We start from the raw sequence: 21821 nt of genomic DNA, 5'->3' as shown, positions 1-21821 counted from the left end.
CGCTCGTTAAGAACGCATATCAGCGTCATGCGTCATGCGTGTGCTCCCCTCCACATCCCCTACACACCTCCCCATCCACAACCCCTCCTCCTAACCCAACCGTGGAGAGAGAGAGAGAGCGCGCGCACGAGAGGGAGGAGGGAGGGGGGAGAGACAGAGAGAGAGAGTGGAAACCCTGGCATCAGTACCGTGTGAGCATCGCGTCCGTTCGTCCACAGCCGCTCCCGCTGCCGCTACTGCCGCTGTGAAGGCGTCCGTCTCAAGTCCGCTCCGAGAGAAAGATAAAGACGGACGGGGACGGGGAGGAGGGGGGCCCTCTCCAAAAAGAAAAGGGGGAGCAGTAGCGTGGGTTTCTCTTCCTTCTTTGTGCCGCTCTCACGGTCACACGGATACCGCGATGCCGACGTGGGTGTGCAGACGTCTCGCTCCCGTGGAATATCGCGTCTCGGCTCGTGGCTCTTTGCGCACATGTAACGGTAAGGGCGGAGGTCTCCCCGCAAGGCGAGGCGCTGCTTTTAATTATTGCCGCCGAGCACCTTTGCGCATTCGTGAACATCGTGCGTGTGCGTTGGGTTTTTTTTTTTTTAACCATGTCCTAATAATATTGGCAGCCTGAATGAATGCGCCAGATTCCGCCGTACGGTTTAAATATAAGCATGGGCTGAGCCTGGTTACTACTTGGATGGGTGACTGCAATGGAATGCTTGGTGTTGCGATGTTGGGCTGTGATGTGGCCTACGGTGCAGGCAGTAGATCATTGAATCCATCTGTGCTGAGCTTTTCAACATTGCACCGTCGTATGCCTCCGTTTCCTCCGGGTGTTCGGTTCGTCTCCCGCATCATGCCACGCATTAATTCATGGAGTCTCCGCGTGAAGCTTTTCCTGGTTTATTATTCAAATGACCATTTCTAGTATCTTCCGTGGCGCCCTTTCAAACTATGTGAATATATATAGGATTTACGCAATTAGCTGGACGTGGGATTCGTTGTGAATTGAGAACCTGCGCTTAAAAATCGGACGGAGAAGAGCTTAGCGCTGGACAATTAGACAATTGTTATTTCTTAGGGAGGTGTCAGATTCTTCCGCAGCGTCTGTGACCTCTTGAATTCATTCCGCGAGCGCGCTCAGAAGCGAGCGGGTCAGGGTTATACAAACCAGCGTGGTTCTCATCAACTCAACAACAACAACAACAACAAAAACTCAGGACTAACCGATTCTACAATAGCGAGCGTTCTCTGGCCGAACATTTACTTAACATCGAATTGCTGCTGGCGTGAACATTGCGACGGGGAAGCAGCGACGGGCATTGCACTCGAACAAAAAAAAAGATACGGGCAGTTGAGGACCAATACAAAAAAATGACTTCTCTGTTGTTATTCTTAGTCAATTTACACGGGTTACTGCCTTAATTGACGGGGCAGCCCGTCTGAGTTATTCAGGCAGTCTATATGAATGTTGGCGTAGTCTATAGCCTCACTGGAACGTTGGCGTATCCCTATATAACCTGAATCATTACAGGTAATGTGGCTGCATTTTGAGAGCGTCGCACAAGATTATAGCTGGGAGGAGAACTCTCAATCAGGCAGACTCCAGCTATACAGCTGTACGACATGAATCTACGGAGTCGAGAAGGCAATTTATAACCGAAAAAAATGTCCACGCAGTGAAACCATTTACATTCAAGGGGTAACTCTCACAGTCAGCGCTCCATCTCGCTCGCTCTCCTGAGCCACTTAGCACGGACAGCATGGTTCGATTCCATCCAACCACCCACTACCACCACGCAAATTTCTGCGAGGAATTACCAAAAGTGCACAAGGCACGTTAAAGTCCCATCGACGCCATCGATCGTCAGATCGATCCAACTGTCCAGACAGTGGTAACACTTCCCAAAATCGCAAATTTTCAGTTCACCCGAAATAAAATAAAATATAAAAAATCAAAGCATACCTCTAACCCTAGCCACGGGTCACCGCTCTTCGTTGCAAGAGCGATAATGAATCTCAATGGAGTCTCTCGCCTGACCCAATAAAGCGCATCGATCGATCAATCAGGAAATCACGAGAGGGGAGGACGCGTTGTCGCCTGGCCACGGCGCAGTTTCCTCGCCAGCATCTCCACCCAACAAGAGCCCAGACGCCGGGGATGACCGCTCGGCAGAAACTGCGCGGTCGCACGCAATTTTATTCAGTCTCCGCCGTCTCCACGTGCTCGGACGGAAACTGCAGAGATGGCTGCGGCGTCGGCGCGTTCAGAGGCGTTTGATGGAACACAAAGCTTCGGCCATCCCGAGCCGTTTACACGAGGGGGTTTGTTGCCAGGCTGTGGGCAATCAGGCACACGCGTAAACCATCGATTTCCATCGCGTCTCAGGGTACATCGGTGCGGCTCAAGGAGCCCCTGGACTCGGTGTTACATTTGAACAACAACAAACGGGTGGCTTCATCTCCGGATATTGCTTTTATAGAGCAGGGATGTTTATTTTGTATCTACAGCCTCAAATAATAATACATTCATATCCATGTTCTTTATATACCCAAGATCGCCTCACCCAGTCTCAAGACCTGCTTCAGGAGGGTCCTGCAAGGGGGTGTTTTGGCAAGTTACATGCGCGAGCGTTTTAGCAATTAGCAGGAAATTGGAAGTACACGAATTCAAACATAGGTATCTGTGCGCCAAGCTTCCGCACGGATGGATTCAATAATCCACGAATGTGCTGCCATTTGCTGACCACATTTCACCCCCAGCCATCAAAACGCGCACGTCAGTTACCCACAACACAGCCAGTCTCCCATCCACGGTACTAACCAGGCTCAAGGCCTGCTTAGCTTCCGAGATCTGGCGAGATCGGACGCATTCGGGGCGAGTTGGCCGTTGGGCAATGCTTAATTTTAAAAAGAAAAACGTGCGTCGTCGCATTAATGGAGGGTAAGACGTTGCGTGGTGCTTGTGAGCACGCACCTCCGCTGTGCACACACTAACCGTGTTGTTCTGTGATGCGTCCGTGCATGCGCATTCTATGACATCCAATATGCACGGCTCAATTACGGGCGTGCGTGTACATACGAACAGCAACATTCCACGTGACTTCAAGCTTTCGTGATTTGAGTCTTTCGGTAAAGTCACTTGACTTTACCGAAAGACCCAAATAATATGATCGTCCCACGTATCGTGTGCTGTAGCCGTGTTAAAGCCTTCTAGTTGTGTGACGCCACCACAGTGCACTCTCGTGCAGTATCGGGCACATGATGACAGTGACATGGCCCAGTCGATAGCCCTGGCGAGGTCCTGCACGCCACCCACAGCTCCTCTCGGAGTCGACAGTCCACCAAAACCCAAGTTACAGTCTGTTGAGCTCACGCCTTTCTCTGCTGCTCCCTTTCAACGTGCACCGTCAGTGGCATAGGCAGGGTTCAGGGCGAGTTCCAGGTAGCGGCCGTCTCGTAAAGGAATGATATAGTGACGATTTCAATCAGCCGCACAATCATAAAACCACATGTGGGTTTGTGTAGCAAAGACCCCCCCCCCCACCCGTATAGCCTTTACCAGACTGCTGGGGCAAGTGCCGTTCGCGAGCGCTGTAAAAGCGTAACACGACACATTAGAAAGTGGGTGGCCAGCACCACGCCCATCCGCCTTTGTCTCCCTAGTGGCGATGTTCACACACCGCGCCGGATACTCACTTAAGGGTGAGCCAACATAGGGGAGGCCCTTCACAGTCTCTGTCCAGATTTTAATTTCGTCAATCCACTGCTCAACGATGGGACCTGCCCACGCGTGCAGGTCGTGGAGGTGAGCGAGGGCCGGTGAGAACGGGCAGCAGGGACGTGGGAGCAATAGACGTGCAGTACAACAGGAGACGTTTCTTCATTGCCCTCTGTTGCCCACTAAGCAAGCCTATAGCAACCTGGTGTGCATGGGGGACGCTCATCGAGGCAATTATGCAAGCTCATCTCTGCTCATCTTCCGAGCTTCAGGCGATATCGGGAGCATCACGGGTGATGCGGCCACATAACTGTTCTCGGGACATATTGGTGGTGCATCTCCCACGTGTGAATGGAGCGCATCATTCAGACCGGAATATAGTGGTGCAGATGCATGTCGTGACTTGGCTCAAATGCCCCAGTCAACGACGACTAGTTTATTTATTACCTTCATTATTGATCATTATTATTTAATCAGGTCTCCTTTCCATAGGAGAAAGTGATCTCAACGAGCTTTAATTTCCGGTTCAAATATCTCCGTCTGCTACTAATATGGAGAGGCTTAAACCAAAGCCTACATAGGATGAGCGATGCTTTGCGGGCTACCTAAATAACATCAGTGTACTATTTACTATCTCATAACAGAGTTGTCCTTCGTGGATCTTGGTACAGGGGACACAATAGAGTACCCCCCCACACACCTGTACAATCCTACAGCCAAGATCCTTCTGCCTCCACCGTGACACGACGGGTCCCTTGAAACTGAAAACGAAACTTAACAGGTTTTTTTTTCATACCAAGCAAGGGCCACTGAGCTATAGAGCTGTTTTTTTCAGAAGCGACCTATCCACAAATGATAGCCCAATGAAGTGGCTCATCGTGTGTACATTTATATCAGCCAAATACTCTCAACGCAAGTTTGATTCTAACCGTGGAGGGAAAACCCGGAAAAAAGTCCACACGACCACGGGGAGAGAACATGCAAACTCCAGGGTCGAAATCGAACCCACGACATCCTGTAAACCAGGCGAGGTAGTTAACATCTCGCCAACCATAGCGCCCCTTGCAGGCAGTACAGCAGTGCGATTGCACTAAGCTGACGCCAATGTTGTTTGCCCGTTCGTGGAAGCGATGTCGAGGCCATGCAAAGGGGGCCGCGCATATTTCCGAGCAGCCGTATGCGGCGGCCGTGTGAGCAGCGGCAGTCGTGCCGCACGCTCGCTCACGCTTGCCGAGCGCGTCCACGGAGTGGTGTGACACCGGCGCATTGACGCCGTGGCCCCGTGTGATTCTATTGCCACATTCAAACAACAAAACCAACAAACGGGGCGCTGTCCAGCTTCAGCGCGCGCTGAATCAGCCTCGGCAGGCGCGATGACGCAGCCGTGTCGAACGGACTGACGGCCGCCGTGGTTGTGGAAGGTGATGGATATTGCACACGCAAGCCAGCTTACGGTGCACTCGGAATCCGATTGCGCGCTCCAAATTAAGCAACGTTGCGAGATTGGACTCGACTTGCATGCGCCCTGCGTGTTTAGTTATACAGTGTCTTCATTTAGGCAACTGCATCGTTTACGCAGCTGCGCAATCCGCAAATACGGGAGGCTGTGTGTGTTGAGGTGTTTGCGGCCGATTGGTGAGTGTTTACATATGTAGAGGAAAGCGGAGCGCCCGGCCGAAACCCCCGCGCGTGCGAGGGGGTAACCCTCTATCCCTTACGGATGAGCCCAACGGAGATTAGGCCGCACTTTGCTCTACCGCCTTCTCCTGGCGAGCCAGGGTACGGGCAGCTTCGTGACTTCCACGGGAAAAGGAGTTTTACGACACCATCTGTGTGTGATCCACCAACCTTCTCTGCTGCCTCCACAGTGCATGCGTCACCGTCCACCTCCCGGCTGTTTGTGCTTTCTTGTGTTTTTCTTACATGTCTTTATTTGTTTACTTATTTGTGATTGTTCTTGGTAGTAGGGGTTTCCTTTGGTTAGTCGTGGCTGCATATGGGATTTGGCCCGTGTATATACATGAAATTAATGTGCAGAGTTATGGGATGCTATCAGCACCAATGACGCCGTATAAATATGAAAGTATTGCACTGTATAGTACATGTAGACCGGGACTTCTCTTTGGTGTGGGTTGGCGAGTTGGTCGGGCATGGTGGATGGGCGGTGGGTATGAAACCGGTTCAGGTATCACCAGCCACTCGGGTTCAGGTATCACCAGCCACTCGGGTTCAGGTATCACCAGCCACTCGGGTTCAGGCATCACCACTCACTCGGGTTCAGGTATCACCAGCCACTAAGTAAATGCATCGATTAATGCAGATTGCATCGGATCACGATACAGGCGTTGAATCGCGTGCTAATACGCGATGTCTATCGCCTTACAATGCATTGTACGGTACACACAAATAACTGCATGGAGTACTGCTACGAGACCCGTTCGGTTTTGTTGTTGTTCGATTCCTTCATCGCATTCCACAACACTGAATAGAATCGCCATGGCGGTGAAGGGTGAGGGGCCCGCTACTCCATAACCAGACCGAACATAGCAGACGACTTCGTATCAGTGACGCCGGTCCCGCAGTCGGATTTCAAGCGAACACAGCAGCCCTGTTGTAATTCAATTGCGCGTTAAACGAACGCGGTCCCCGTGGAATTCAGTTGCATACGAATAAGCATGACCCTTGCAAGCATCACGCTACACCCACAAGCATTACCATGCAATCGCCTAAAAATACACGCGTGACGATATCAGTGGTTGATCCAGGAAGAAGTGTGAAGCTTGTGTAAGCTACCCCCCTCCCCCCATTCCACCCTTGAGACACCGAAGCTTGATATTTTATTGATATTTACAAGGGACAATACACCTACCAACATTGAATGTGTTGTTTATTATTAATAATGTAGGGCTCTGAAAAAAAAAGCTTGTAACTCTGGTAGATTGCACCCATCCCCGCCTCCTCCTCGAGGGACGTCTCGAGATCCACCCCTTCCCCACCCACACCGTGGATCCAATCGCCGGCAATGACACAGATTTCGTGGCCAGATCTAGGAAGCTAAGCAGGATTTTTTTTTGAGACTGGCAAAGGCATCACCACCCCCCCCTTCCCCCCACACAATCACACACATTGTTGTGCTGTACTTCTACGCTTCCCGTTTTTACCACTCACCGTACTGAACAGCGCGTGAAGCATGGCAAATAATGGCCACGAACCGGGGCCTTCATCCATCCAAGCAGAGGGTTCATTCATTCATAGCAGCACTGATTTATATGCGCAGGCACCCTGAGCATACATTTTGTAAGGTAGGGGGAGAACGCCTGCTTTGCTCACGCAACATGTTAACCCATGAAGTAAAAACATGTCTTCGTCGACACTGCGCACACCAACGGCCGCCGTCTCATGCAAGTTTGAAGCTTCTTTGATGATAAAAGACGTTAAAGTCACGGTCAAGATCCAGCTGCAACCACACTGCCTCTGTCCCTACCAGCGCAGCACGTTCGTGACGTCAGCCGAGTTGGGGCGCCGCGGTTAGCGATGTTAATTGCATCGCCTGGTATACAGGAGGTCGTGGGTTCGATCCCAACCCTGACGATTGTATATTGGCGTTTGCGTGTCTCTCTCCCCGTGGTCGCGTGGATTTTTCCCCGTTCTGTTATTGCATATTTAGAATCAACATCACGCGTTCAGAGTATTTGGCTGCTATATATTCCCACACTATAAGCCACTTTTTTGAGCTATCATTTGCGGCCAGGTCACTTCTGAAAATATCGATATAGCTCAATGGGTCTTACCTGGCGAAATAATAAAAATAGTTTTAAATAGTATAGTGCCATAAAATTATCTCCTGACCATAACTTTCAAGTAAACGCCCCCCTCTCAGTCTTTAACCACTCGTACGAGACACCAGTAACTAATGCGTTACCTGCAGGAGCTGTTTGTTTTGAACTGCTCCCTGCATGCACGCGCACGATCCTATTAAACCACCGCCGTCATCCCGTTAACAGTAGTGCTGAATAAGTCTATTTCGTGACCATAATCCTGAATCGAATCCCGAGGGACAGATTCATTTAGCGGCGTCTTTACAATTGTGGCCTGTATTGTTCGTGGAGGGGGGTGGTGCGGTGGGGGGTGGTGGGGTGGGGGGCGGTGGCGCAGTGATTAGCAGACAGCGCTGCGGACGCGACTTGGAAATCGCAGGTCTGGCGATACCATTAGTTAATGCTCGTTAATGTTAACCCTATGTAATGTTCACCCTAACTCTGGCCATATATTCCTACACACGTGCTGTTGAGCTCATGAGAATTCGCGATTAATCGATTAGTCGATGCATCGTTACACCCGTGGCGAGTGATATCAAATGGGTCTCAAAGACTCATTTTTCCAGGAGAGCCTCACTTTGCGATGTGTGACCAAGGCTCTTTTAATCAGTGGCACCGTGTGGGAGGAAACCAGAGTAGACCGAGACGCACGCACGAGGGGGTAACTCTGAAATCACCGCACGGACAGATTCACAAGAATCCATTGCTCTACTTCGCACCTCCTGGCCACTCTTCGCAGCCCGTGTTCTCTGCTAGACTACCCACCCACGCACCAACCCAGTGCACACCTGTTCAGCATTCGGAGCAATTTTGTGGCACTTTTTTGAAGCGAATGAAGCGAATTGTAACGGACACAATAAATGACTCCCCCCTTTTAGAGCACCATGGGAATACCATGACGGGTCGCAGCGCGCCGTATTTACGGGCCGATGGCTCAAATTATAACGTTATGACCTGCCCCTACTGGACATCTGTGAAAAAGTGCTTTATAGCTCCAGTATAAATATTATAACTATATTTTTTTTAAATATAAACTATGAACTCTTTAAATTTTACCAGGTAAGGCCCACTGAGCTCTATAGCTCTTATTTCAGAAGCGACAGGGCCACAAATGATTGCTCAATGAAGTGGCAAGTCACGTGCAAATGTTACAGCAGCCAAGTAATCTAAACCCATGTTTTAAAATGTGGAGGAAAAACCCAGAGGACTCTGCGAAAAAGCCACGTGTCCACGGAGAGAGAGAAACATGTAACATGTAAACTCCAAACATGAAACATGTAAACTCCAAACGGTTCGGGAACGAACCCACGACCTCCTGTACACCAGGCGAGGTAGTTAACATCTCGTAGCCACCGAGATTCTAACACGTGACAAATCCCCCACCCGATGATTGCGCTATAAAAAAACGAGCAACCGCGCCTCTCTCCCCACATAATTTGCAGGTGTGAAAATTCCGTGCATTGCCAAGCGCGATAATGAGCCTCGGTGGGATGTGACGCGTACTAACAAAATACAATCAATCAAAACAAACGGCGCACTCGAGGCGGACACACGATGGTAATTGCCCCAAATGGCTATCGACAAGCCGCGTCCAGCGGTTGGAACACCACCCGCTGTCACGTTTCTGTTTGTTTTGGTATTAATACAAGGCTTGCACCGTATTCAGAAAATGCAGCTAATATCTCACATTGATATTATTTCACAACAAGACTACCCCCGTCTTGCTGTAAGTGGTGATGCTAAGAGACCCGGCCTGGAGACCGTTTAACAAACGAAGTAACGTGCATTTACTGCGGGTATTTCGGGAAAAAATTCCACCCAAAAAAAAGTACATAAAATGTTAATTCACGACCAACGTAATAACGAGTTGTCGTAAATGGAGTTAACGTACATCCGGGGTACGCCTGTAGTTGAAAGGAAAGACGTATTAAACTCTGGGGAGACATGATGAGAGAAGACAATGAACAACACGTGTTCGCGTCGAGGGAGGGCACTTACCAAGAATAACGATGGTCGACAAGCAGCCGGCCAATGACCAAATCACACGGCATGTGCTCCCTCTCGTGTCAGATCTCGGAAGCTAAGCAGGTTTTGAGCCTGGATAGTGCTTGGTTGGATGAGCACGGTGTACAGACGGCTTTAGTCGTAAACGGCCTGTGACCGGAAAATCCATTATTGTACTGTGCGTCTGTAGCTCCCCACGCTTCGCCAACTTGCGAAACACCAGGGTGGTGAAGTATGGTCAAATAACGTCCACGGCCAGCATAGTGTGGGGAGCTCCTCCTCCAGCAGTGAAGAGACAAACAGAGCTGTACGTCTGCTTGCTTTAAACTTTTACATCTAGATTTTTAAAAAAATCTTTAGTACTGCTTTTGTTGTGCGTGTTAGTTTGTTGTCCTTCCCCCGCACCTCCAATTAGCGTGGCTGGCTACATAATAAATTCAACATAGCTACACACAAACCAGCGTACTGCGCGACAAAAACGCGAGTTTATTATTCATTTAGCGTGTCTGACACTGCTGATGAGGGCCCAGACCGATGAAGCCGGCAGCTGCAGATTGTGCGTATTTAAACAAACGCTGCTTGGTTAACGCACGTTTGTAAGGCCAATAGACTGACATATTTGCTGACTATGCTGTTGACTGCATGCCTTTCTGGTGACACGGAGAGGGAGACGGTTTAATTTATAAAGCGGAGTTAATTTTTCTTTTTTGCATCTAAATCGCACGAATGCCCATGCAGGTCCATAATCTGCTCTGGAATGGAGCCGTGACAATCGGCAATGGTGCGCAGCATGCTGGAAAGAACATCCCCCTAGTTCATCATCATCATCAGCAGTCTTGATCAATTCACTGCTGGTTGAAGGCCTCCCCAAGCCTCCACCAACATCCGCTAGTGGACTCCATTCACTAACAGATCTGTAACTCTTACGTTGCAGCTCGTGCACTGCGCTATGAATCCGGCGACCTAAGTTCGATCCCCGCTCACGACCAACATCAGTGGCGAATATCCGAACCCGATCTTGCGTGCCTCCCCCATATCGACTCAAGCCTTAAAGGATCATCTGGTGCTGTGTGTAAACACAAGCACTGGGGAGATAAAGACGGCCGGGCGTGGTGGTTGCTATACCACCTAACTCCTCCTTGCACCGTGGCGGCTTTCATAGGAACTCGCAAACAAGCACTTGCCCCACCAGTCGATGGAAGCTATACTGGGGATCTTTGTCTTTTTGTATACAGCTTCCAGAAAAATCGACTCGCGATGTGGATAATTTGTGGAAGAGGGCGCCAAGGCGAGGGGAGGCGAAGATCGGAGAGTAACACAAACAATAACAACAATAACAACAGTAATAATCTTCACCATTGGAACCTCATTTGCCAGTAAAAAATATGATAATTGTTTTTTTTACCCTTTTATCTGGCAACAAAACTGACACTTATTTTTTACAAGGAGTCATGTTTGCATAAACCACAATACCTGCAGTCATATGGCAAACAAAAAACCTAACTCTGATAATGTATGCACTGTCCTGTGCATACATTATCAGAGTTATGCTTGGTGGTGTTCATTCAAACGCTGTCTTTCTGACAGACCTGTTCTTCACCTGAGGACGGCTGCTTGCGTTGTGGCCGAAACGTCGTGAGAATTTTATTTTATTATGTTTTATTTGTATTATTTTATTATTTCCCTTCTACGTTACTTTACCGAAAGAACCAAGAAGATGAATCCCTGCAGTCACGAAAGCTTTAAATCGAAACAACAATAATAACAACGTTAGCGGATTCTACGCATCATAAGACGCGCTTGTTTCCATTGCAGTTGAAGCACACGAAGGATGTTCGTCTTGTCAGCCGATGAGCGCAAGATCAGATTTGTACAACTTTCTGACATCGAACCACGTGTTACTTTGGGCGCGTCTTGCTTTGCTAGTGCGTCCTATAAACCGTACGACGCGGTCTACATTGACGTTAAGCGAAGAGGGTTATGAATCTCTCGGCCCTTGTAATAAGTCCACGTGTCAGCGGAGCCAGCGGCGAACGCAAATGCAGTAGATGTTGTTTCTCCCCACGCCGTGCGGGGGTTTATTTCAGCATACTTCACCACGCTGCTGGTTCAGTGCAGGTTTGGGAAAAGTTAAAAATCATCGGCGCGGAAGTGCGAGTTGGATGTTGCGATGATGGACCTGCTCACCACGTAGCCACACGGCCCGATTTGACAACCTGCTCGTGTGCATGGTGATCACCTACACAAGCGCTATCCAGCCTCAACCTTGCTCGCTTCCACGATCTTACGGTATCTGACACATTCTGGGTAATGTTGGTATTCATTGCTATTTGTTATTGAGGGTCCTGCATCGGAACGTTTGGTCATTTTCGCCACGCTAGCCAGTGCGGGTTGCTACAGGACAGGGAGCATAGCTGTGGGAGCATAGAAGTACAGGACAACAACGGCATTGTCTGCATTGCCATCTGCTGTCCACGAAGCAGCCCCGCAGTTGTCAGCCTATAACACGTGGCATGCATGGCGATCGTCCATCCAACGACTATCCAGGCTCAACCCCGCTTAGCTTCCGAGATTAGGCGCACGAGGGCCGATCTAGTTACACGTCCTCGGATTTTAAGGAAGACTTCATCCAACCGTGAATAGAAACATGTGTGTGTCGACGCATTCGCTTCACATACAGTGCATGTCCGCGCAGTACCACTGGGGAAACCGGTCATTCCTGGCGCTCTCAGTGCCAATGGTAATCAATTTCCGACGCTCAGCACCTCGAAAGGATGTCGTCCAAATACTCACAACGGATACAACATAATTGTGTGTGCACCGTTGCTATCGACTGATTGAGTGTATTAGTGGTTATGTTTGTGTGTGCGCGCATTTGTCTGTGGGACCGCGTGTCCGCCTCCGATGTGTGTGACACATTCGATGTCTGTGACACATTCGATTAGGTTTGGCTGATCGTAGAGAGCATGCCTGCCATAGCGGGCCTTGTCTAATAAATAGCCCCCTTGTGAGCCACCGGGGTGACGGTTCGATTCCCTGCTGCAACTAACCGCCACGTGACATGAAATGTGAGTAATTAACACAGTGCCGCCACCGCTGTACGGTAGACATTAAAGATAATAATGACGCCCGTCGCATAGCCAATCGAACGGGCAGTTAATTACGTGCCGGCTTCATAACCCACATACCACACGTGCAGATGAACCCTTTGGCTTGGTGACCGCCACCACTACGTAAACAGATGTTACAGAGGTAGCGAATCTCACTAGCCTGTACTCGTGACTGGTGGCGTAATGGTTAGCGCACTCCCCTGTGAACTTGGTGAACCTGAGTTCGATCTCTGGCCCAGGCTAACATGAGCGGCGAGTAATAACTGAACCATTCCCGGGTCTCACCCTCGGTCGGTCGAGTGCCAGGTGCAGTGTGTGAAACATCACCACCGGGGTGGCAAAGGTGGCTTGGTGTTGGTGACGCCGACTCTTACACGGGTGCTCACTAACAGGAAGGGATGGGACATTTTCGACAGAGCTCCCCACCGGTGGAGATGGAGCAATGAAAATCAGCTCAAGTGCAGAATCGCAGCGGATGAAAGCTGATTGGGGATGCCTTCGTACCAGCAGCGGGAATGACAATTGCTGATGATGGTGATCGAAAGCACTTGCCCCTCAAGTCTGCGAAGGCTATACGGGGGGATCTTTGTCTTCGTTGTGTGGTGAGCGGTAGCGTCTCAGACCGGGTGAAGCTGCGTGCCCCTGGCGATGCGGGTAGCGGCAGCACGGTGGTCGGGGCACTGCGTTCCAATCTCAGCGACCGCAGTTCGATTCTCCAGCACCGGTGACGATTATCTTGAACCGGTCCTAGGCCTGCCCGAGGACGACTCTGTCTCAAACGAGTACTCGGTGCAATGCGCAAACATCGTCACTTGGGAGACAAAGGCGGCCGGGGCTGTTGCTGGCCACCCTCGTGTGCCGTACCGATCTTCATAGGTGCTGGCTAACAGCACTTGCCGCCCCAACAGTCTGTGCAGGCGATACGGTGGATCTCTGTCTTTTGTATGCGTGTGCGTGTGTGTACAAACGTGACTGGACTGCCACGGGACAGTCGCTAATAAGGCGGTTGTAAGCGAGCGAAGCTTGCGCACACAACAACAGCACCGCGCGAGCCTATAGGGATCGATCCGCAGAGACCCCGTGGTTCAATACATTAGACGGTCTCATCTCTGCTGCTCGCCTGGAACTTCAAGGTCGCCAAACGAGCCCGCAGTTTGTGGACGGGAATTGTCGGGGTGGGTGGGTGGGAGGAGGGCGGGGTGGGTGGGGGGGTATCCCATTAAACCCCTAGGCGCGCCGTGTTTCTTGCAAGTCGGTTGCTCGGCTGAGATAATCAGGTTTGGTTTGCGCATGGGAAGCACGATTGCACACACACAACAACAACAAAAGCACACAAACATCCTCCGCCATTTAGCCCAGCACTCAGAGCGCAGAGAGGGGTGGGGGGCAGCATCTTGAGCGAGCATTTATCAACAACGCGGGCACGACAGCGTGGTGAGGTCACCACCACCAACACCACCACCACCACGTCCAACCGCCTTTGTCTTCCCGTTCACCGATGCTCGCTCTGCACCTGGGCGGGTGGTCATTGAAGGCCGAATTGACCGAAGAGAGCGTGGCATTTTGTATATATAAAAAAAAAAAATTAAACAACGTTGGCATTCTCGCCCGGCGTAGGAGGCATCCCTGGATTATTTTGCGCATCACAAGCAACGCTGCTGCTCATTTAACCGGCACGCAAACATCAGGGTTGCGATTTCCGCATGGAAAATGCGGAAGGAGGGTTCAAATTTTCCCGCATTTTTGCTAAAGTCAACCGCAAACGGTGGAAAGACTACTCCTATGACCGCGCGCTTTTAACAACACGTTAATGCGTTCTATTGGAAAGGATACATGCAAGGCCCAGCATCATGTAGGGCTTTGAGTTACTGATTGGAATGAATATATGATTTCCGCATTTCCGCACAAGAACCACATACTTTATTCAAATGCGGAGCCGTGATTACGAGCACATGTACTTTCACTTCTTCGCATTCTTCCAGCGCTTCATGTCGTCTTCGGCGTGAAAGATGCTGAGTTTTGGCTTGTCGCGGGCGCAAACTATAAGCGCGTTCAACTGCTTGCACGAGAGGAGCAACCACTCCTCGGGCTTGATGTTGTTTTGCAGAGAGAAAGCACTCTCACAGCCGACCGACCTGTGCGCCAAAGTTTTAATCGTTAGCAGTAAAGTGTATATATTCGCAGGAGGTATAAAGTAGCTACGACAGAGGCAAATGAGCGTACGCTGGACGAGGATATTACCTGAGCGGAAACGCGTGTGTATCTGAGCGTATCGAAAACAGCGTGGGTATCTGAGCGCTTGGCCAAAATTACCAGTGGATTTCCCAACGCGCTGCAATCTGAGCGACGATGAATAGTTTTGCATATCGACAGAATATGAATAAAGAAAATGCTACAGTTTTTTGTTTTTCCTTTGTCGCTACGAGTACTGCGAGGGCTCCGAATGGCAGACGCTAGGAGACATCATGGGGCTGGGCAAAAGGGCCTGAGCACAGCGCCGGGGGTTGCGTCGATCCGGAAAGATGCAACCGTAGGTATTCCTATCGGCGACAAACATGTCAACGGCGGCGTCGTGTACTTGTGGCAAGTGTGCTTCATCGACGGCATCGACAAGTACTTCGACGCACAAGAGCTCGCGGCTCTCATTGATTTTTTCACAGTTCGTGCGCACCAACAACGCTGTCTGAATGCAGGAATCCATAGTTCATATATACATATCGTTTTTTCCAGAAGTCAGCAGAGCCAAATGGGCATACGCAAGATATGTGCGCCAACCGCGCGAGTACGGCACCGAGAAAGGCGGGAATCGAAGTCACGATTTGCGGAAGTCTTCACAGGAATCACCGCAAATTGCGGAAATTTGTGCGGAAGAGGGTCACAGAAACTACCGCAAAATGCGGTCGAAAACAGCATGTTTGCGGAAATTGGTGCGGAAATCGCAACCCTGGCAAACATCCCTCCGCTCAGTCGTCTCGCGGGACGACGCGCTGTTTGTTGCTGGCCGTGTGGTCGCAGGCAGGGCGCACGAGACGCGGGTTGCTCTGGAGGATTTCAATATCCGGAGCGCTCGTCTGCCGCGGCAGAGAGCCGGGATGGGCGGTCGTGAGACGTGCCGACTTCACGCCACATTAATTATTTGATTTGCGAGATGATGGCGTTGAAAACACACCGCGGGGGGTGACGCCGATGCGATGGGGATATGGGGGGGGCGAAGGGGGGAGGGGTGGAGATCGATGACGCGGGAGATCTCGACCCGCCCGTGTTGCGCTCTGTGGCCTCCGTCGCGACTCCATTCGCAGCCCCCTGGCCCGGTCATTAGTGGGGCCCATCCGCCGCTGGTACGTGTAGCCATCGAGTGTGCAGGAGGTGCAGCTGCGCCGGGGGAGGCACCCCGCAGGCCGGACAGACATGGGCTGTGACGGATGGTACAATTGCACCGGGGCAACGGGAATTCATTGATTGACCCAGGGTCAATTCCGGCCGAGCACAAACTCCTCGCCGTCACGTTACAATCAGACCTTACATCTCATGTTCCCGTTGTGCGATTTCCTTCCGCTAGTTTCATATATTGACGCCAGTTAAATACACGGGAAAAAAAAGCGACAGTGCTCCCACCTCTTCTAAGACGTTTTAGTCAGAGTGGAAGAGTAGGCCACAAGTGCCCTCTGAGAGTGGCGGCTCTTTGGTGTGTGGGCCAGTGTTCTTCATTGGCAGGCTCGCGGGCCACTGGCAGCCCATGGTGGCCTTGACATGCGGTCCCTGACAATACACAAATGTGAAAACGCCCCCATCATAAGCGCACATAAACTATGTTTTATTTGACCAGGTTATGTCCGATGGTCACAAATACAAATCTAGAGTGGCTTATCCTGTGAAATGCTGTTAAACCCAATGTTTTAAAAAGGTGTGGCGACTCTCACACTGATGATGTCTTATCGGCGAAAGTGCCCCCCCGTCCCTCTGAAAATGAGTGAACACCACTGGTATAGGCCGTTCCACGAGCCCAGCAGTGGCGTAAGCAAGCAATTGCAGGGCTGTTACACATCTACCGCTTACACAACGCACTTCTCCCCTTGCAAGAGAGACTTTTGGTGGTTTTCAAACGGTCTGGTATTTTAAACGAAGCATATGCAGCTTTCGATTTAAAGCTTTCGTGACTGCAGGGATTCATCTTCTTGGTTCTTTCGGTAAAGTCACGTAGAAGGAAAATAATAATAAAAAAATATTTTAAAAAATATTAAGTGTTATTTTTAATATTTTATTATTTTCCTTCTACGTGACTTTACCGAAAGAACCAAGAAGATGGACATATGCAGCTTGTTGGCTGGACAGCGCCCGGCGGCAGGCGGCTTTTCCGCAGCTGCGTGGAGGGGGCCCGGGGCGACTGCCCCGATTCGCCGTTCTCGAGGGGACGGTTCTGCTTGTGGATTCCTGCGGCCCGCCGGCGAACTCAGATGATTCTGTCTTCTTGGTTCTTTCGGTAAAGTCACGTAGAATGGAAATAATAAAATTAAAAAAATAAACGTTAAATAATTCTCACGACGTTTTGGCCACAATGCAAGCAGCCGTCCTCGGGTGGAGAGCAGGTCTGTCGAGTAGACAGAGTCTGAATGACACACTCCAGGCTTGGAGCGACTATTTAAGCTGGGATGGAGGGGGGAAGGGCGCCTTGACAAAATTATTTGCATATCAAGAGGAATTTAGCATATTTATGGGAAATGCAGATATGCGATTAGTCACTACTTGTGAGATGATTCTGCTCTACGTTGCACCACCGCGATGTTTTTGCAGAGGGCAACCGCGGCAAGTACATTGATGGGCGAATGCTGAGGAATCCATGGAGAAACCCGCAGATGATTGTTGCACCGAATTCGCTGGTCGACCGCACGTCAAATCGGCGAGCGTCGTTCTGGGATATTTTCATTTCGCAACGGCTCACTTTGTTTGTATCCTCGTTAACACACCCCCGCACCCCAACGCCCCATACGAGGGTCCACCTGCCTTGCAGAGAAGATATATTTAACTGAATGGGCCCTATACCCCGGGGCGAACAAAAACAAACTCAAGCAAATGACTCGTCTGCGTTCCGGCCACACTGAGCACAGCTGTTGTTCTCGGTGCTGTTATTAGACAGACAGAAATCGTTAAAATTGCATGAAGAGCGCTACTCCAACCCCGTTCCTCTGTAGCCTCGTCCGGTCACGTAGCAGGATATATTTATTCTTCTTCTTGTAAACGACATTGCAGCGCACATTGCTTTGCTGTCTCTCCACCACCACCGCTCAACCACCCACCCACTCACCCTCCCCTCCCTCCCTTCCCCATCCCACTCCTTCGCCAACCAGGCTCCCGTGGAGTGTGTGACTTCACAGTTTATTACCTGCAGTTTTAAACGTGGGGATTTCAGACGACGCCAACCAAGTGCGCCAGTAATTATTTCAGGAATTGTTTTTTTTTCATGAACGCCCTTTCCATTGTCCGAGGGTGGAGGAGGGGGGGGGGGGGTTGTGAAATACATGCGTCAGACGCAGCCTCTCACATCTACTTATCTGTCGTCTCGCTCTCTCAAAAGCACAGATCCCTCGTGTAGCCTGAACAGACCGTCGGGGGCAAGCACTGTTAGCGGCACCCATGACGGCCAACACGGCAAACGATGCGGTGGGGTGGCCAGAAACGCGCCCGACCGCCTTTGTCTCCCCAGTGTTTACACACCGCACCAGGTACTAAATTGAGGCTGAGCCGACCGAGGGGATGCCCAGGACCGGTTTAGATCTTGTCGCTGGTGTTGGTCGTGAGTGACAATTGAACTCGGGTCGCCGGGTTCGTAGCACAGCGTGCGGCTAACCGCTGCACCACCGCTCCCCACGCACGAATGATTGAATGCGAGGGACACGATGTAATATCTGGAATGTCCTTACATTGGAGCTCTTTAAAGTAGGCGATATTGTGAGTAGAGCTATAGGGCTACCATCGCCTGGACAAACCTAGCCCCTCGCCCCCTGCCCCCTCACCACGCATCAACACTGCTCGGGGCAGAGCATCAATCCAGGCTGCTGCTGCTCCGTCAGTGAACCGCGGCTACAACAGGCGCATGGACCGCGACTCCACGTGGTTCATTCACTGTGTAACAAAAAAAAGTGTTCCTGCGTAATAAGTGTTATTTCCTAGTTACGTATGCCTCACAAGTACAGAAAATGGCTATTATTCCCCACAAACTTGTCTTTTGTGACCAGGACCGTGATATTTTGAAATTTATCTATTTTAAATGAGAAAACGTGGTGTGCATTTGTGTCATTTCTTCACATTCTGTTCAGGTCAGTTCATTTATTAGGTATAGCCCTGTGAGACATGCGGCTCTTGAATCGGGTGCAACCGCAACAAACAAAAACATGAACAAGAAACATCTTAGAGTGACTACGCGCAACAGAAAAATCCAGGAAAAAACAGCAAAGTCTTCCAGAAAAAGCACCGTATATCAAGGCTGTGTGCAAAACCCCAGTGGTCACAAAAGCAAAGTTTGTGGGGAGTAATAGCCATTCTCTACACTTTCGAGGCATTAGAAATTAGAAAATAACACTTATTACCCAGGAACAAAGATCGTGTTACATAGCGAAGTGTTAACGATGGCGCTTGCCACTCCCCTACGTTGCGCCCGCGCTCGTCAGATATTGTAAGATAAATAAGGCTTTGAGCCTGGTTGATACTTGGATGGAAGACTTCCTGGGAATACCAGGAGATATAGAAAACTAAATAAAATGTTTTATTTATTTTACTAAGCCCGCTGAGCTTCATAGCAGCTCCTTTTTCAGAAGCGACCTGGCCACAAACGATTGCTCAACGAAGTCGCTTATCGTCGTGTGGAAAATTATAGAAGCCAAAATACTCGAATCGGTTTGGACTGTGAGGGAGGTGGCCAGGGAATGCCAAGCTCAGCAATGAGTATTCTTGAATCTATCTGTGCGGGGTGTGCATCAAAGTTCAAATTTTATTTATTAGGTATAGCCCTGTGAGCCATTCAGCTCTTGAATCGGGTGCAACTGCAACAAACAAAAAAACATGAACAAAAAAACATCTTAAAGTGACTATGTGCAAACACAAAATCCAAGAAAAGACAGCAAAACATTGCAGAAAAATCACCGTACACCAACCCTGTGCAAATATCCTAGTGGGATGCAAGTCAAACAACAACAACAACCACAAGACAACTTAGATTAAGGCCATCAGTCTAACTCTGTACTACAACAAACAAACATGGCCAAACCAAAAAACATTTCGAAAATCACCAAAATAAAGCCATAAAAGCAATGAAACAGTCAGTGGTCATAGGAACTGTGACCGAATTTTCACAATAAACGACGTGAACAACATGTACCACCAGACTCTGCAGCATCGCCTCCTCGTACACTGTTGGGCTGGGGTGGAGGGTTTCATCGCGGTTCTCTGTTTACCTTTCACATTTGCCAACTAACTCCTGAACGTCATTGGGCCGAACGTGCTCGACGCGGGACCCCTCGCCTGTGAAGTTTGTCACGAGATTCGACGTGCAGCACCTCTTCCGGGTGAACACCGCGTCGTCCACCAGCGTTGCCCACGCGTGTCCCAAGGCCTCTTGCAAGTGACGGGACGTATTGATATTGGTGTCGCACGCAAACAAAAATGCCACACACACACACGGAGTGAAACACCGGTGTGTACGTTCAACTTCGTTCGCAGCGAAGTCAAAGCTCTCCCCCCCCCCCCCTCTGCTTGAGGTAACTACACCCCAGTAGCATGACGAGCGTGCGGGCAGTCAGGGGGTACCTGCCCCCCCTTCTCCTGGTGGCGAAAGCTACGAGTCGGGCCCCCCTTGATAACCAGCATGAGATTTGTTTTCAACGACGGTGTCAAAGAAGATGAAGTACCCCGACAGAGTTGTCGCTTCGAGGCCGTTAGCGCAACGATTTTATTAGGCGAGTTGGAGCCACGCCGTACAGCCTTGGTACGAGCGTGTGACACGACATTAGGGCGCCACCTGACCGGTCGCCACAGTTCCACCCCTGTCCTGTCTGGTTGACTTGGGGAGCAGAAAGGACAGGGTCCATCCTCTGCGTGTTTATTTGGCCATTACACACATCCTTATTCAGATTCACCGTCTCAACGCTCGCCGCATGAAACTCGGGAGGGCTCGGCTACGCTCACCGCAGTGGGCATCCTGAAATCTGAGTCGCTATGTCATGGAAGCTATGCTGGTAATGTGCACCGTCTACCGCCGCTGCCACTGATGTATCTCGGACGCTTTATGTAGACATCCGTGAGTGACTGATGCAAATTCTAATGATGTTCTGTAAGGGATGGAAAGCTGAAATTCGGCACGAATATAATGGAGCCTACCGTGATTTATGACTAAAATCTATAAATGACAAGGAACCCAATCATTAGAGGGAAAAAAAGCCATCCGCTGTCCGGAAAACCACAAGTTTTGAACAACACACAGACACGTGCACGAAAAGCACTCCGACTCGTGCATTGTGGGGGAAAAAACATCAACAGTTGTTGATCACCATGTGATCGACTCACAGCAGCAACAGCAGAGAGACAACCACAGACTGCTTTCATCCTCATCAGTACAAGATAGTCACCAACGTTCACTGCTGCAAACTCTGCCTCTAACAATCAGATACTTTGAAAAAAGGCTAAAACTTGCAAATGTAGGCACTCCAAAATTGGTAGAGGGTGGGGGAACATTTTTTTTTGACATGTTATTCTCAAACCTAGTTCGACCAAAGTTTGCCTCTACATATTTAGAAGGGTACTTACATCCAAATGACGCATAATACTGTATTACACCCACTCATGATTTCAAGCACGTGCAGTTATTGTTGGAAGAGTGTGACGCTCAAGGCAAAATCAAGAGCTGGCAACGTTCACAACCTGTAACTACTCCTACATGCAAGCAGCACTTAGCATGGCATAGATCACTTTGGCGCGAGTGGTTCCCAGAAATGGGTAGGACCTGACGGTGGTGGTTGTTGCTCTGTGTTGGGCAGGCGATAAAGTCCACCTCGTGTTTTTCAGTTTCGGATGATGATGCGTCGTGGAGGTGTACTCATTGGTCATTAAAACCCACATGCGATATGTGGTGGTCGTGGTGATGATGATGATGATACCAACAATGCGTGCGCCCGTCAACTGGTGTAATTGGCA

At 50.1% G+C, this 21821-nt stretch overlaps 1 protein-coding gene across 6 annotated transcripts in view; it reads left to right on the top strand.

The window, feature by feature from the left end:
* The first annotated feature begins 215 nt into the window (after positions 1-215).
* The window catches only part of GRM8 (glutamate metabotropic receptor 8), a 120256-nt gene continuing 98650 nt past the window's right edge, over positions 216-21821 (top strand). For all 6 annotated transcript variants that reach the window (XR_009755942.1, XR_009755943.1, XM_061562823.1 and 3 more), the window contains exon 1: positions 216-476. The gene's annotated coding sequence lies outside the window, so the exon portion shown is untranslated. The remainder of the gene's footprint in view (positions 477-21821) is intronic.

This window comes from Lethenteron reissneri, chromosome 30 (genome assembly GCF_015708825.2).
Source record: "Lethenteron reissneri isolate LAM-NWPU_2019-01 chromosome 30, ASM1570882v1, whole genome shotgun sequence".
In the NCBI taxonomy this organism is placed as follows: Eukaryota; Metazoa; Chordata; class Hyperoartia; order Petromyzontiformes; family Petromyzontidae; genus Lethenteron; species Lethenteron reissneri.
Note: the sequence above shows the minus strand (reverse complement) of the source record. Positions and strands in the feature narration are given on the sequence as shown.